This window comes from Scyliorhinus torazame, chromosome 17, assembly GCF_047496885.1.
Source record: "Scyliorhinus torazame isolate Kashiwa2021f chromosome 17, sScyTor2.1, whole genome shotgun sequence".
NCBI classification, from domain to species: domain Eukaryota; kingdom Metazoa; phylum Chordata; class Chondrichthyes; order Carcharhiniformes; family Scyliorhinidae; genus Scyliorhinus; species Scyliorhinus torazame.
The window spans coordinates 44,673,598-44,687,980 of record NC_092723.1 but is presented as its reverse complement, the minus strand read 5'-3'; the positions used below and the strand labels follow the sequence as shown (position 1 = coordinate 44,687,980).

The following is a 14,383-nucleotide window of genomic DNA, read 5'->3' as shown; positions in this document are numbered from 1 at the left end:
ACAATGGCTGAATGGCCATGTTGTAACATTTCTATAATGAAAGTGCAGTGCTCCGTCAGTACTGCATTGGAGCGTCAACCCAGATTTTATGCTTATGTCTCTGGAGTAAAGATTCAACCCACAAGTCAGTCAGTTGAACCTCAGTGGTGGGGAAGCTTAAAAATGATAATTTGGGACAACATTAATAGTCATTTGGAAAATGCAGGTTATCTAAGAAAAGCCAGCATAAATTTGTATTTAACTTGCTTGAGTGTTTTGAGGAGTCAATAGAGAGGGTTGATGAAGATAATGTTGATGTGATGTGTGTGGACTCCCAAAAGCCATCTTATAAAATGTCACTCAGAACAATGAGCAAAGTTAGATCTCATGGAATAAAAGGGATAGTAACAACATGGATATGAAATTAGCTGAGTGACAGGAACAGATGTTTTTTTAGACTGGGGGAAGGTTTGCTGTGGAGTTCCCCAGGATTTGGTGTTCCTAATATATATTAATGGCTAAACCTTAGTGTACAGGGCACAAATACAACATTTGTGGATGACATAAAAATTGGAAATATTATAAACCATGACGAGGATAGCATAGCACTTCAAAAGGACATAAGACAGGTTGGCGGAATGGGTGGACAAGTGGCAGATTATGTTTAGTGCAGAGAAATGTGAAGTGATTCATTGTGATTGGTAGAATGTGGAGAGCCAATATAAAACAAAGTGTACAATTCTAAAGGGACGAGCAGAATAACTTGGCTGTACATGTGCATAAATCATAGACAGTGGTAATGACAGGTTGCAAGAGCGATTAATAAAGCATCCAGAATTCTGAGGTTCATCAATAGGGATAGGAATACAAAAGTAAGGAAGTTATATGAACCAGTAAAAAAAAACATTGGTTCAGACTCAATTGGAATATTGTGCTGGTTCTGGGCACCACACTGTAGGGAGGATGTAAAGGCAATAGAGAGGATACAGATACGATTCACCAAAATAGAGGGGATGTGTATCATTAGCTATAAAGGAAACATTTGCAGAGCCACAGGGAGAAGGCAGGATATTAGCAAGGAAGTGAACTGCTCCTTCAGAGAGCTAACACAGACAGGCTGGGTCAAATGGCCTCCTTCTGTGCTGTAGCTGTTCTGTGATTCTATCATCCTATAGATCTTCAACTATAATTATAATCTGGAGAAATGAAACTCCATACTTTCAAAGGTAAATTTTCAGTGCTCAAGTACTTGTTTGGCAGTAATTAAAACTTACCACACCATTAAAATTCACTTACACTTGAATGATAAAAAGCCTTAACCTTTTCTGGTATGTTTTAGTGGGTGTCTAGTGAATCAGCACTCTAACGTCATGCTGTTCTATGTATTTCAATGTCAGTTCTCTCTGCGTGGTATCGGTGTGGGGCAGCTTCTGGAGGAGCACAGGACAAACCCGGAGAGCAACATCCTGATTTCCATGTTTAGCCATGCATGTGCCAACAAAAGTTGCCATTGAATTTACTCTTCAATAATGGTGAGCTATGATAGCCTTAACATTATTCTTGCAGTTAAATGTTGGCGGGTGACTATTCCTGAAAGTTACAGTTCAAATATTACATCCTTTTCTGTCTTTTTAGGAGCAATAGCATTTGTTTTATTTATGTAACTGGATTTCATGAAAATGATTAAAACTAGTGTTACTTCCAATAAGTTTTATGTATTATTTATAGAGCTTTGGAGTACTGCAATCAAGGTAAGATTCTTAAAACTGCACAAATGCATTTTGGAATCGAAAGCTTGTAGTGGTGCCATTATAAAATTTAGGGGAGATTTGTGTAAGAGTGTATTCAATGACATTGATGTGTTTCTCTTTGGTTTAGGAATCAGAATGTACGCTCAGGCATGCCAATTAAAATGAAGAAATCAGTACAGCTCAGCACTTCATTCCTGCTCCTCCTGACCCAGATAGGTAAGGCAGCATTGGGAGCTACTGCCCACACATTAATATTTGGGATTTCTATTTCTGCAAACTATATGTTGGGAATGCAAAAAGAGAGGAGCTGGCCCTGTATGGTGCACTGGGCAACCAGACTGCACTAAGAGCAAATGGGGGAAATGGATGACAAAGGGCGACCGAATGGATTACAGAGGTGCAGAGGCAGAGAATGGATACAACGTGGGGATTTAAATGAGAATGTTTGTGATGTTGTTTCAGAAGAACCAATTCCAAAAGTTGGAGGAATCTTGGGTAAAACGAATTAAGTTCATGCATTGTTAGCATCAGTGAGATATAACCCATGCTGCACTAGGGGTAATATAGACTGGGACCTATAAATTTAATTTTATATCTATCGACTATAAGCTAAAAACTCATTTCCAAAGACCAAACCATTCCTTTGGTGGTACATTATGGGCCGATTATGGTGGACCCGATGGGCCGAATGGCCTCCTTCTGCACTGTAAATTCTATGATAATCTATGATTATCAATAACCAGCTGTACTTCACAAATCTTGTCCTTGTCTGGAAGTGTTTAATTTCTATGTAATTTGTAGAACAGCAGCTGGCAAGGGCTAGATTTGTGCTGGATGGTTACAGTCATTGTATGAAAGCCCTGTGCTACTGTGGGTGGCACAGTGGTTAGCACTGTGGTTTCACAGCGCCAGGGTCCCAGGTTCGATTCCCGGCTTGGATCACTGTGTGTGCGGAATTTGCACATTTTCCCCGTGCCTGCGTGGGTTTCCTCCGGGCACTCTGGTTTCCTCCCACAAGTCCTAAACGATGTGTTGTTAGGTGAATTGGACATTCTGAATTCTCCCTCAGCGTACCCGAACAGGCGCCGGAGTGTGGCGGCGAGGGAATTTTCATAATAACTTCATTGCAATGTTAATGTAAGCCTACTTGTGACAATAATAAAAGATTATTATCATTGGAAAAGTGTTGATACGGCTTTGAAGTCATTATTTGCATGTGACATTTGAGTGGAAAAATGGGTCAAAACAGGGCTTGTGAAAATTGCTGCACAATTGAATTGAAATAAACCAAATGATTGATATTCTACATGATTCTATATTTGATGTTATGATTTTCTAATTCCATGAGTGAAGTTACATGCATAAGAAAATTACTGTTAAGTTACTGTATGCTGTACCGATGGGAATTAATATTCTGTCTGGTATCGTAAATAGTGGCAGAATTCTCCGGCAGTTGTTCTTCATGTTTCTCGCCGGCAGCACAGCCCCGCGGGTTTCCCAGTGGCATGGGGTGGCTTCAATGGGAAATCCCATTGGCAAGCGTTGAGAACATAGAATCCCACCACGAGTGAGTGGCATGCCGCTGAGAAACACACAGATAGGGAACCGGAGAATCAAACCCAGTGCATGCAGCTTTCCAAAACAAATCTCGCTTCAGGTAGGAAGAATTTGAAATTGGAAGGATAATGGTATGAGATTCTCTGATCAGTTAACATGTGGAGGAGAGACAGAGAGCGACAGAGAGAGACAGAGGGAAACAGAGGGAAACAGAGGGAGACAGAGGGAGACAGAGAGAGTCTCAGTCCAAGAAGAGGAAAGACTGGAAGTTAGCAATAAAGTTCTAAGTAAAACAAAAATAATAATAAATATATATGTTTAATTATATAACTACTTTTTATGCAGAAAACGTACTTGTGTTGTGCCTCAAGCGGGCCCTGGAATTTGTATGACATGGGAGTGTGGCTGCAAAAGCAAAACATTTGAGAACTCCTGTTCTACTGATTATACCCCAATATCATTCCACCCTACCACACCTACCTTTGCCTGGCCATTGGACTGTCATGGTGCACTCAAGTATACTAGGCTTATCTAGAGCTTAAGAGCACTTGAATTTCCTGGGCTGCATCATTTCCATGGCTCACATGCATCCCAGTACAGGCCCAATCCTTGGGTGGGTCTGGGCCAGGGTTGTGGGGGCATGTATAAAGCCATGCTTTTACGACACAAATATATGACATAAAGCAGGAGAGTTGGGAATAGCCCCATCCAGCATCATATCCGTTTTTTCCATGGTCCTGTAGGTCATATGCAAGGAAGGCCTGGAAATTTCTGGAAAAGTAAAGAGAGTGGAGATCTGATATAACAGAGCTTTTCCATGTTTTACTCTCAGTAGCACCTGGAAATTAAAACTTCCCCAAGTGTTTGCACAGTTCAATGTCAGAGCCTATAATTTGTTTATTCATGGGATGTGGGTGTCGCTGGTTAGGCCAGCATTTAATGCCTATTCTTAGTTGCCCTTGAGAAGGTGGTGGTGAGTTGCCTTCTTGAACCACTGCAGTTCCTGAGGCATATGTACACCCACAGTGCTGTTGGGGGAGTTCCAGGATTTTGACCCAACGACAGTGAAGGAAAGCGATATACTTGCAAGTTAGGGTGGTGAATGATTTGGAAGGGGGCCTCCAAGTGATGGTGTTCCCAGGTAACTGCTGCTCTTCTCCTTCTAGGTGGAAGTTGTCGGAGGTTTGGAACGTGCTGCCTAAAGAACCTTGGCGAGTTCCTGCAGTGCATCTTGTAGATGGTACACACAGCTGCTACTCTGTGTCAGTGCTGGAGGGACTGAATGTTTGTGGAAAGGGGTAGCAATCAAACGGGCTGCTTTGTCCTGGTTGATGTTGAACTTCTTGCGTGTTGTTGGAGCTGCATTCATCCAGGCAAATGGGGAGTATTCCATCATGCTCCTGCCTTGAGCCTTGTAGATAGTGGACAGGCTTTGGGTAGTCATGAGCTGAGTTACTCACGGTAGGACTCATAGTCTCTTTGACCTGCTCTGGTAACCATAGTATATATAGGGCTAGTCCAGTTCAGTTTCTGGTCAATGCTGACCCCCAGGATGTTGATCGTGGGGGATTCGGTGATATAAATGCCATTGAATGTCAAGGGTGATTGTTATATTGTCTCTTGTTGGAGATGGTTATTGCCTGGCATTTGTGTGGCGCGAATGTTACTTGCCACTTGTCAGCCCAAGCCTGGATATTGTCCAGGTCCTGCTGCATTTGGACATGGACTGTTCCAGTTTTGAGGAGTTGCAAATGGTGCTGAATATTGTGCAGCCACCTGTGAACATCCCCACTTCTGACCTTATAGTGGAAGAAAGGTCATTGATGAAGCAGCCGAAGATGGTTGGGTCTAGGATGATACCCTGAGGAACTCCAGCAGTGATGTCCTGGAGCTGAGTTGATTGACCTGCAACAACCACAACTATCTTCCTTTGTGCCAGGTATGACTGGAACCAGTGGGAAAATTACCCCGATTCCCATTGGACTTCAGTTTTGCTAGGGCTCCTTGGTGTCATACTCGATCAAAAGCTGCCTTGATTTCAAGGGCAGTCACTCTCGCCTCACATCTGGCATTCAGCTGTTTTATCCATGTTTGAACAAAGGCTGTAATGAGGTCAGGAGCTGAGTGACCCTGGTGGAACCCAAAATGAGCATCTGTGAGCAGGTAATTGCTGAGTAAGTACCACTTGATAGATTTGTTGATGACCACTTCCATCACTTTACTGATGATCAAGTGGTGGAGCGGTAATTGGCCAGGTTGAATTTATCCTCTTTCTTGTGTACAGGGCAATTTTCCACATTGGTGGGTAGATGCCAGTGTTGTAGCTGTACTGGAACAGCTTGGCTAGGGGGACGGCAAGGTCTGGAGCACAGGTTTTCAGTACTATTGCTGGAATATTGTCAGGGCTCATGGCCTTTGCAGTATTCATTGTTTCCCATGTTACCCCTATTTAACTATTCATTATGTTTCAGCAACAAAAAGTAGGACTGAGTGTAAATCAAAATTGCTCACACTACACTCAGGGCTATATTTTCCCTAAAGTTAGTATAAACAGGGAAAACAATAGCCATAAGGATTGATTCGTCTATGGTGAGTAAAAAGTTAATACTGTCCATCTCACCTCCCTTTGCCCAATTGAATCTGGATTCATGCCAAATATGGTAATTACAGAAAAACACTAATTCTTTGTTATTACTTTTGTGGTGGTGAAAGAAAGGTCTTAAAAAAGGGTAAATAGATCATCTCAAAAAGAACAATTACTGATGTGTTTGGATATTGTACAATGTAATGCTCTTGTACCAACAGGTGTTCAGAAATCAATAGCTATATTCTCTGTAAGAAGTACGACTTGAATGCAATGCTTTATCATGATCCTCAAACTTTTCATTAAACTGCAAAACGTGTTATTTCTTGCTGAAAACATTTGTTTTTAAAAAAACTTCTGAGAAGTTAGCTTTATTGATATTTTCTCCATGGAAAAGATTAGACTGGCATAAATTATTAAAACTCAAAATAATCTCATGTTGCAAACACCAGTCCAACACTGCATCGAAAAATTATCAAGATTATCCAAGTACCACAAAGTACTAGATAGGACACAGGACAGGGTACAGCCATTCAGACTCTTGAGCCTGCTTCCACATTCAGGTAAATTATGGATGGTCTGTACATCAATTCAATTTACATGCCTTTGATCCACAACCTAATGATATCTTGAATTGCATTAGCTTTATTGAGATATCCTTCTTGAAAAGAAAAAGCATTGACTATTGACATTATTCAAGAAAATTATAAATACATAATAGTTTAGCCCGAAGACTGCTACATTTTATTTTATTTGTTCACGGGATATGAGCATTTATTGCACATCTTTGCTGGCATTTTATACGTAGGGTAAGGACAACAGATTTCCTTCCCTAAAGGGCATTAGTGAACCAAATGAGTTAATACAGCAATTGACAATGGTTTCATGGTCATCATTAGACTTTAAAATCCAGGTTTTTATTGAATTCAAATTTCAGCATCTATCGTGGTGGGATTTGAGCCTAGGTCCCCAAAGCAGTAGCCTGGGTTTCTGGATTATTAGTCCAGTGGCAATATCACTGTGCCACTGCCTCCCCCAAGAAATGGCACCAAGAAATTCTGTTTTCCCTGAACCAGCCATTTTTATAGATTGAGTAAATGGAAAAAGTTCCTCAATGTTACATTAAAAATGTCATTTGAAAATTAGGTTTATGCATATCATGCTGCTGGTAAAGCATTTTAAAAAGATTTAAATAAAGACGTTTTGCTCTGCTCTTGTTCCTCTGTAAGCTCCTCCCTTTCTTAATTCTCCCTATTTTTACACTCAGTTTGACCTGTTTCTAACTTTTATTTCTGCAACTTTCTTTTAGACATAGACCATGGCCTGGAGTTTTCATTCAGTTGCATTCTTTTTTGCCACATTCTACCAAAACTGATGTCAAAACCATTAAAAAAGTTCATGGAATTTTGTGTGAACTATATCAAGTGCATATATATCAATGTCAATTTTTTTTTAAACAGTCTAGGATCACAGAATTATTATGCCGCAGAAGGAAGCCATTTCACCCATCGTGTCTGCACTGGTTCTGTAGACAAGCATTATGATTTTGTGTCTTTCTCCTGACCTTTCACCTTACCCCTGCACACTGTTTCTATTCAAGTAATAGTTAGTTGGATTCTTACCATAGATCCCTACACGACAGCAGGAGGACACTGAGCACATCAGGTCTGCACTGACCCTCTGAAAGAGCACCCGACCTAGGGTCATCCCCCACCCTATTCCCATAACCCCACCCACCTCCACATACTCGGACACTAAGGGGCAATTTAGCATGGCCAATCCACCTAACCGGCACACCTTTGGACTGTGGAAGGAAACTGAGCACCCAGAGAAAACCCATGCAGACACGGGGAGAACATGCAAATTCCACAAAGTCACCCAAGGCTGGAACTGAGCCCGGATACCTGGTGCTGTGAGGCAGCAGTGCTAACCACTGTGCCATCATGCTGCCCTGGTAATAATCAAATGCCCCCCCGAATGCTTCGATCGAAGCATGTCTCGATCGAGATCAGTTCTACCCACAAAACTGGCAACATCGCAGGACAAATTAATCAACTCTGTGAGTGTTTGTTCATTCCACTCATGTACATACCTACAAGGAGGTCTTTAAAATTGAACTACTTTTTGTGTGGCGGGCGGGAGTAATGACTTTAATATATATATATTTCAAACAGTTTGGATTTTCTTTTATAAATTACGAAGAAACTGACTGTTGCATCCCCATTTAATTAACAAATGGTTCTGTATATTTTCTAAAAGTCATTTTCTGTCATTTAAAATGGAATTCATCACAAGTGTTGGAATCATCCTATGATTTGAAATACTTAATTTTATTGCCCATTTTCAGCTGTGTTAATCAAACGGCACCAAGTTCCCACACTTAAATATATCACAGAATATTTTAAAAGCAAAATTTGCAAAACCAATGTTCTAAAATGCTGCCCAATGTTACTGTTTCAAGCTTAATTTTGAGTTAGGTGATATGTAAACAAGTTGAGTGGAACACAAGGGAAAAGCACTTCACAAAACTGGCACAAATTTAGGTGCAATTGGTGACTGACTGTCTGCGGAACCCAAAATTAAAACAACTCTAATACAAAACTGTACTCTAACACGGATGCTTCTCTAATATAGACACTTCTACATTCCTTTTTTATCGCAATCCCATCTGGAACGAAAAACATCTTCAAGTATTGGCCTTTTGATCTGATTGAAGACTGGCTCAAAGCCTATTTTTTGAGTCAGCAGTGATCAGGTTTTTACTCAGTCATATCATAAAAATGACCAGTTACTGTCCCAGATCTTCCTGTCTCCTGATCAATGGAGACCAAATGTAAAAGGTGCTTTGGGACCCCTCAGAGGCCCCAACGTACTAACTCTGTGAGAACTGTCTGGGAAGTTTGAACTTAAGATGAGCAATTGTTCTATTCCCCAGGACACTCGGAAAATGTTTCCAACTCTGAATTAGAGTCAGAAACTTCGGACAGTTCTAAAATAGTTATCCAGGAAAGATTTGACAGAATCAGCAGGACCTGCCCAACTCCAACACCTAACACCCCGACGTGACCTGATCAGCCCCCAACACCTGATTCCTCTGACCCATCCAGACTAACCCTCACCACCTGACACCTCATTGAGCCCCAGGCTCCATCCCCCAAACCAAACCGACCAACCCCCAACACCCGATTTCCCCAACCTGACCTGACTAACTCTGAAAAACTAACTCCCCCTGCTGATACCCTCCAATCTGACCTGACTGGCCCCCACCTTCTGATTACCCCACCCCCCAATACCTCACCGCCCCACTGATCCCAACCTCTCCCCACACCTCGGATCCAAACAGCACCGGCCCCACAACCCCTCCTGACCCAACCCAACTATATCTGACTCACATACCTGCTTGCTCAGCTACCCACTTCACCCTGCTGCCAGCCTACCCACCTACCACCTGACACACTTGTAAATTTACCCTACCCACCTACCTACTTACACGCCTACACATTTACCCACTCACTCACCCATACTCGTGCCATGAAAAGGAGCCATGGTTTTGTCTTCTTCTGACAATCCAGCACTACGAGGAAGCCGTTTCATTTAACGTATGCATTTCTGAAGAAACCAGGATGAGAAGACACAGCCAGAAACGTGGAGCTCCATCATGGCACAGAAAACTGGATTGCAGAGACAATCTAACAGTGAATACTGCTGTCTGCAAGATGCGCTCTCCCCAGCCTTGTTGTTATTGTGGGCATCAGTGTCATGCCCCTCCCTACCTGCTCGTGAACAAAATTGACAATTTCAGGGAGCTGTTAAGGGTCAGCCACTTTGCCGTATGGAGCCTGGAGTCACAAGTAGGCCAGCCAAGCTAAGAGTAGCTGATTTCCTTCACCAGAAGGGCATAAATTGGGTTTTTAACCACAATCAACACATGGCGCCATTACTAAGACTAGTTTACCCATTTCTAAATTGAATTCAAATTCCCCAAGGTACGAAGGTGGGATTTGAACCAATTTCCCCAGGGGAATAGCCTGGGCTTCTGGACCACTAGCCCAGTGACAGCACCACAGTACCATCACCCGTCATTAGTTGAAGGCACACCAAAGAAAACTGTCTGAAACCAGATTCGAATGCAAAGGTAGGAGATCACATTGTCCAAAGTGAAAGGCCTAACCATGCCCAACACTGTCAACCGACAGCCAGCATTTTGTTTTCAAGGGAATACCTATTATTATGCAAGGTGTCTGCGGGTAAGTAATGGTAACTTTAAAAGCAAACAACTACTGTGCTGATAGCTCCAGCAATTAAACGCTACAGTTGAAACTCCGATTGTTCTTTTTAAATAATCTAATAATATTGGATAGGAATGGTTGACTAATAGGCTGCTATCATTCATCGCTTGGCCACTCCTGTTTTAACCTGGGCGAGATACATACACCGCCAGAAAAGGTTAAGTATCAATGGGCTGAGACAATATCGGCCTGCACAGTAAATCCATCTGAAGAAACCTTCTTAAGTGTATTATCCTGACCCAGACTGGCAAATTGCTGTTCGCTGTACCTAATAAATTCACACCACTATTAAATCAAACCCAATAAAAGCTATCTATGTTGAAATACGGCCCCTAATGTGACCGTGGGCCTGTCGGAAAGAGCAATTAGATGACTTTCCGGTAAGAATGTGGACTGTCCGCTGCTCTGTCCGTTATATTCAGACTCTGGGGGCACTGTGTGTGTGTGTGTGTGGAGGGGGGAGGGGTGTAGGAAATGGGGAAAGGGAATGATTCAGCAGAGCACAATAAATTTGGTCCATTTTGCATCCCCGAGTATAGACATCACCGGTCACGTTATTCTGATGTGAAAAATGACTTGGCTTTGTATTCCCACCCTGTCCCAAAAGACTGGGTCAGTGTACTTTGTTTAATGTTTAAATGTAAAAGAAACACGAGGGCTTTCCTCTGATCTTGAACATTTAAATCACTTGGTGCAGAAAGGTCCGCTGTAAAGTGCGTGAAACTATTGCCAGCTGCTTTGAAAATAACTTGTCAGTAATTTGACGGGCGAGAAGAGGAAAGGGCGCTGAAATCCATTCGGATTCTTAACAGAAATACACATTAGCAATAGCATGCAGATCTTTTCAAATTCCTCTGCAAAGCATATTTTTATCCCATTTGCCCGAACGAATTGCTTAACTGCTTGATGTTCCTGCCTCTCATTACACAGAGGGGGAGTGGAGCCAATGAATCTGGACCTTACATTGGGAACAAGATGAGAAGGCACACAAGATTGGCATCTGCAGAAAATTGGCTGTAGCAACTCGACCGTAGCACTGAATCGTTTGAACTCACTGAGAACTAAATGGTTCTGCTCCTTCAAATCCTCACATACCTCTGTTCTGTTGCAGTCCGAAGCAAATTTCGAATCCACTGAAATCAAAGCACTTCTTAAAATCGTCTCCCTACACGTCCGCCTAGCCTGTCGGGCTGTGTGGGGAGGAGGGAGCCTTTCGAGCACTGCTGGGTATATCCGAACAGGATTGAAAGTTCTAAACCCCTGTCGTCCCTTCTTGTGCAGCACAGGCGGCACCGTCTGACCCTCCCGTCCATCATTTCAGCACCATGGACAGATCAGCGCTGCCCAGCTTCCACCCGCTCGCCATCCCACACACCGCCTTTCAAATTCCCGGCACAATCTGCTGGTGGGGAGGGGAAATCTCTCACTGACCAGCTCCTCCTCTGGGCAGGTTGGTGAGGCGGCAGAGTGTCATTACTTAAAGCAAAGACCAACAGGCAGCCCCCACTCGACCTGCCGAGAAAGGTAAATCCCGATGGGTTCCGTGCACCGCGGATCCCCAGCTAATTATGTAATTAAAAAAAAAACAACCATCCCACTGCATCCCCCCATACACACACACACATTCATACACCCCCCCCCCCCACACACACACACATACACTCCCCCCCCACACACACACACACATACACTCCCCCCCCCACACACACACACATTCATACACCCCCCCACACACACATTCATACACCCCCCCCCCCACACACACACACATACACTCCCCCCCCCCCACACACACACATACACTCCCCCCACACACACACACACATTCATACACCCCCCCCACACACACATTCATACACCCCCCCCCCACACACACACACATACACTCCCCCCCCCCACACACACACACACATACACTCCCCCCACACACACACACACATTCATACACCCCCCCCACACACACATTCATACACCCCCCCCACACACACACACACATACACTCCCCCCCCCACACACACACATACACTCCCCCCCCCCCCCACACACACACATTCATACACCCCCCACACACACACACATATACTCCCCCCCACACACACACATTCATACACCCCCCCACACACACACACACACATACACTCCCCCCCCACACACACACATACACTCCCCCCCACACACACACACATTCATACACCCCCCCCACACACACATTCATACACCCCCCCCACACACACACACATACACTCCCCCCCCCACACACACACACACATACACTCCCCCCCCACACACACACACATTCATACACCCCCCCCACACACACATTCATACACCCCCCCCACACACACACACACATACACTCCCCCCCCCCACACACACACATACACTCCCCCCCACACACACACACATTCATACACCCCCCCCACACACACACATATACTCCCCCCCCACACACACACATTCATACACCCCCCCCCACATACACACACATTCATACACGCCCCCCCCACACACACACATTCATACCCCCCTCACACACACACACATACACCCCCCCCACACACACATTCACATACACCCCCCACACACACACATTCATACACTCCCCCCACACACACACATTCATATACAACCCCCCCACACACACACACATTCATACACACACATTCATACACACACACACATTCATACACCTTCCCCCCACACACACACATTCATAAACATACACCCCCACACACACACACATACATACACCCCCCCACACACATACACTCCCCCCCCACACACACACACACATACACTCCCCCCCCCACACACACACATACACTCCCCCACACACACACACACATTCATACACCTTCCCCCCCCCCCCCACACACACATTCATAAACATACACCCCCCACACACATTCATACACCCCGCCTACACACACACACCCACACATACACTCCCCCCCCCACACACACACATACACTCCCCCCCCACACACACACATGCACTCCCCCCCACACACACACATACACTCCCGCCCACACACACACACATTCATACACCCCCCCATACACATTCGTACACCCCCCCCACACACACACATACACTCCCCCCCCACACACACACACATTCATACACCCCCCCCCCCACACACACACATTCATACACGCCCCCACACACACACACATTCGTACCCCCCTCACACACACACATACACCCCCCCACACACACACATTCACATACACCCCCCCACACACACACACATCCATACACTCCCCCCACACACACACATTCATATACACCCCCCCACACACACACACACACACATTCATACACACACACACATTCATACACCTTCCCCCCACACACACATTCATAAACATACACCCCCCCACACACACACACATTCATACACCCCCACCCCTACACACACACACACCCACACACACACACATTTATACACCCTCTCCCCACACACACACACACACACACGTTCATACCCCCCCCACATTTATACACCCTCTCCCCACACACACACACACACACGTTCATACCCCCCCACACACATTCATACACCCCCCCACACACACACACATTCATACACCCCCACACACACACATTCATACACCCCCCCACACACACACACATTCATACACCCCCCCACACACACACATTCATAAACCCCCCCCACACACACACATTCATATACCCCCCCCCCACACACACACATTCATATACCCCCCCCCCACACACACACACATTCATATACCCCCCCACACACACGCATTTACACCCCCCACACACATTTACACCCCCACACACATACACATTCAAACACCCCCTCCACACACACACACCAAAAGCTCCCACACACTCCCATATTCATACATCCACCCCACAAACCCATTCATACACATTCATACGCCGCACATGCACACACACATACACCTCCCACACACACATTCATATACCCACCACACACATTCATACACCCCCCACCCACACATACACCCCTACACAGACATACATACCCTCCTCACACACACACACATACCAGTGCCTGTTCGGGGAGGCTGGTATGGGAATTGAACCGTGCTGCTGGCCTGTCTTGGTCTGCTTTCAAAGCCAGCGATTTAGCCCTGTGCTAAACCAGCCCCTGACCATACCCCCTCCACACACACACATATACCCCCATACACACACATATCCCCGCACACATATATGCCCCCCCCAC

General features: G+C 44.8%; 1 protein-coding gene across 3 annotated transcripts in view; it reads right to left on the bottom strand.

Moving 5' to 3' along the window:
* Positions 1 to 14,383, bottom strand: part of LOC140393857 (metabotropic glutamate receptor 4-like) — a 1,771,763-nt gene that overhangs the window by 1,755,855 nt on the left and 1,525 nt on the right. The window contains exon 1 of one of the 3 annotated variants that reach the window (XM_072480391.1): positions 11,256 to 11,684. The exons of the other annotated variants lie outside the window; for them this stretch is intronic. The gene's annotated coding sequence lies outside the window, so the exon portion shown is untranslated. Of the gene's footprint in view, positions 1 to 11,255; positions 11,685 to 14,383 lie in introns of those variants that run through there. 3 annotated transcript variants of the gene reach the window in all.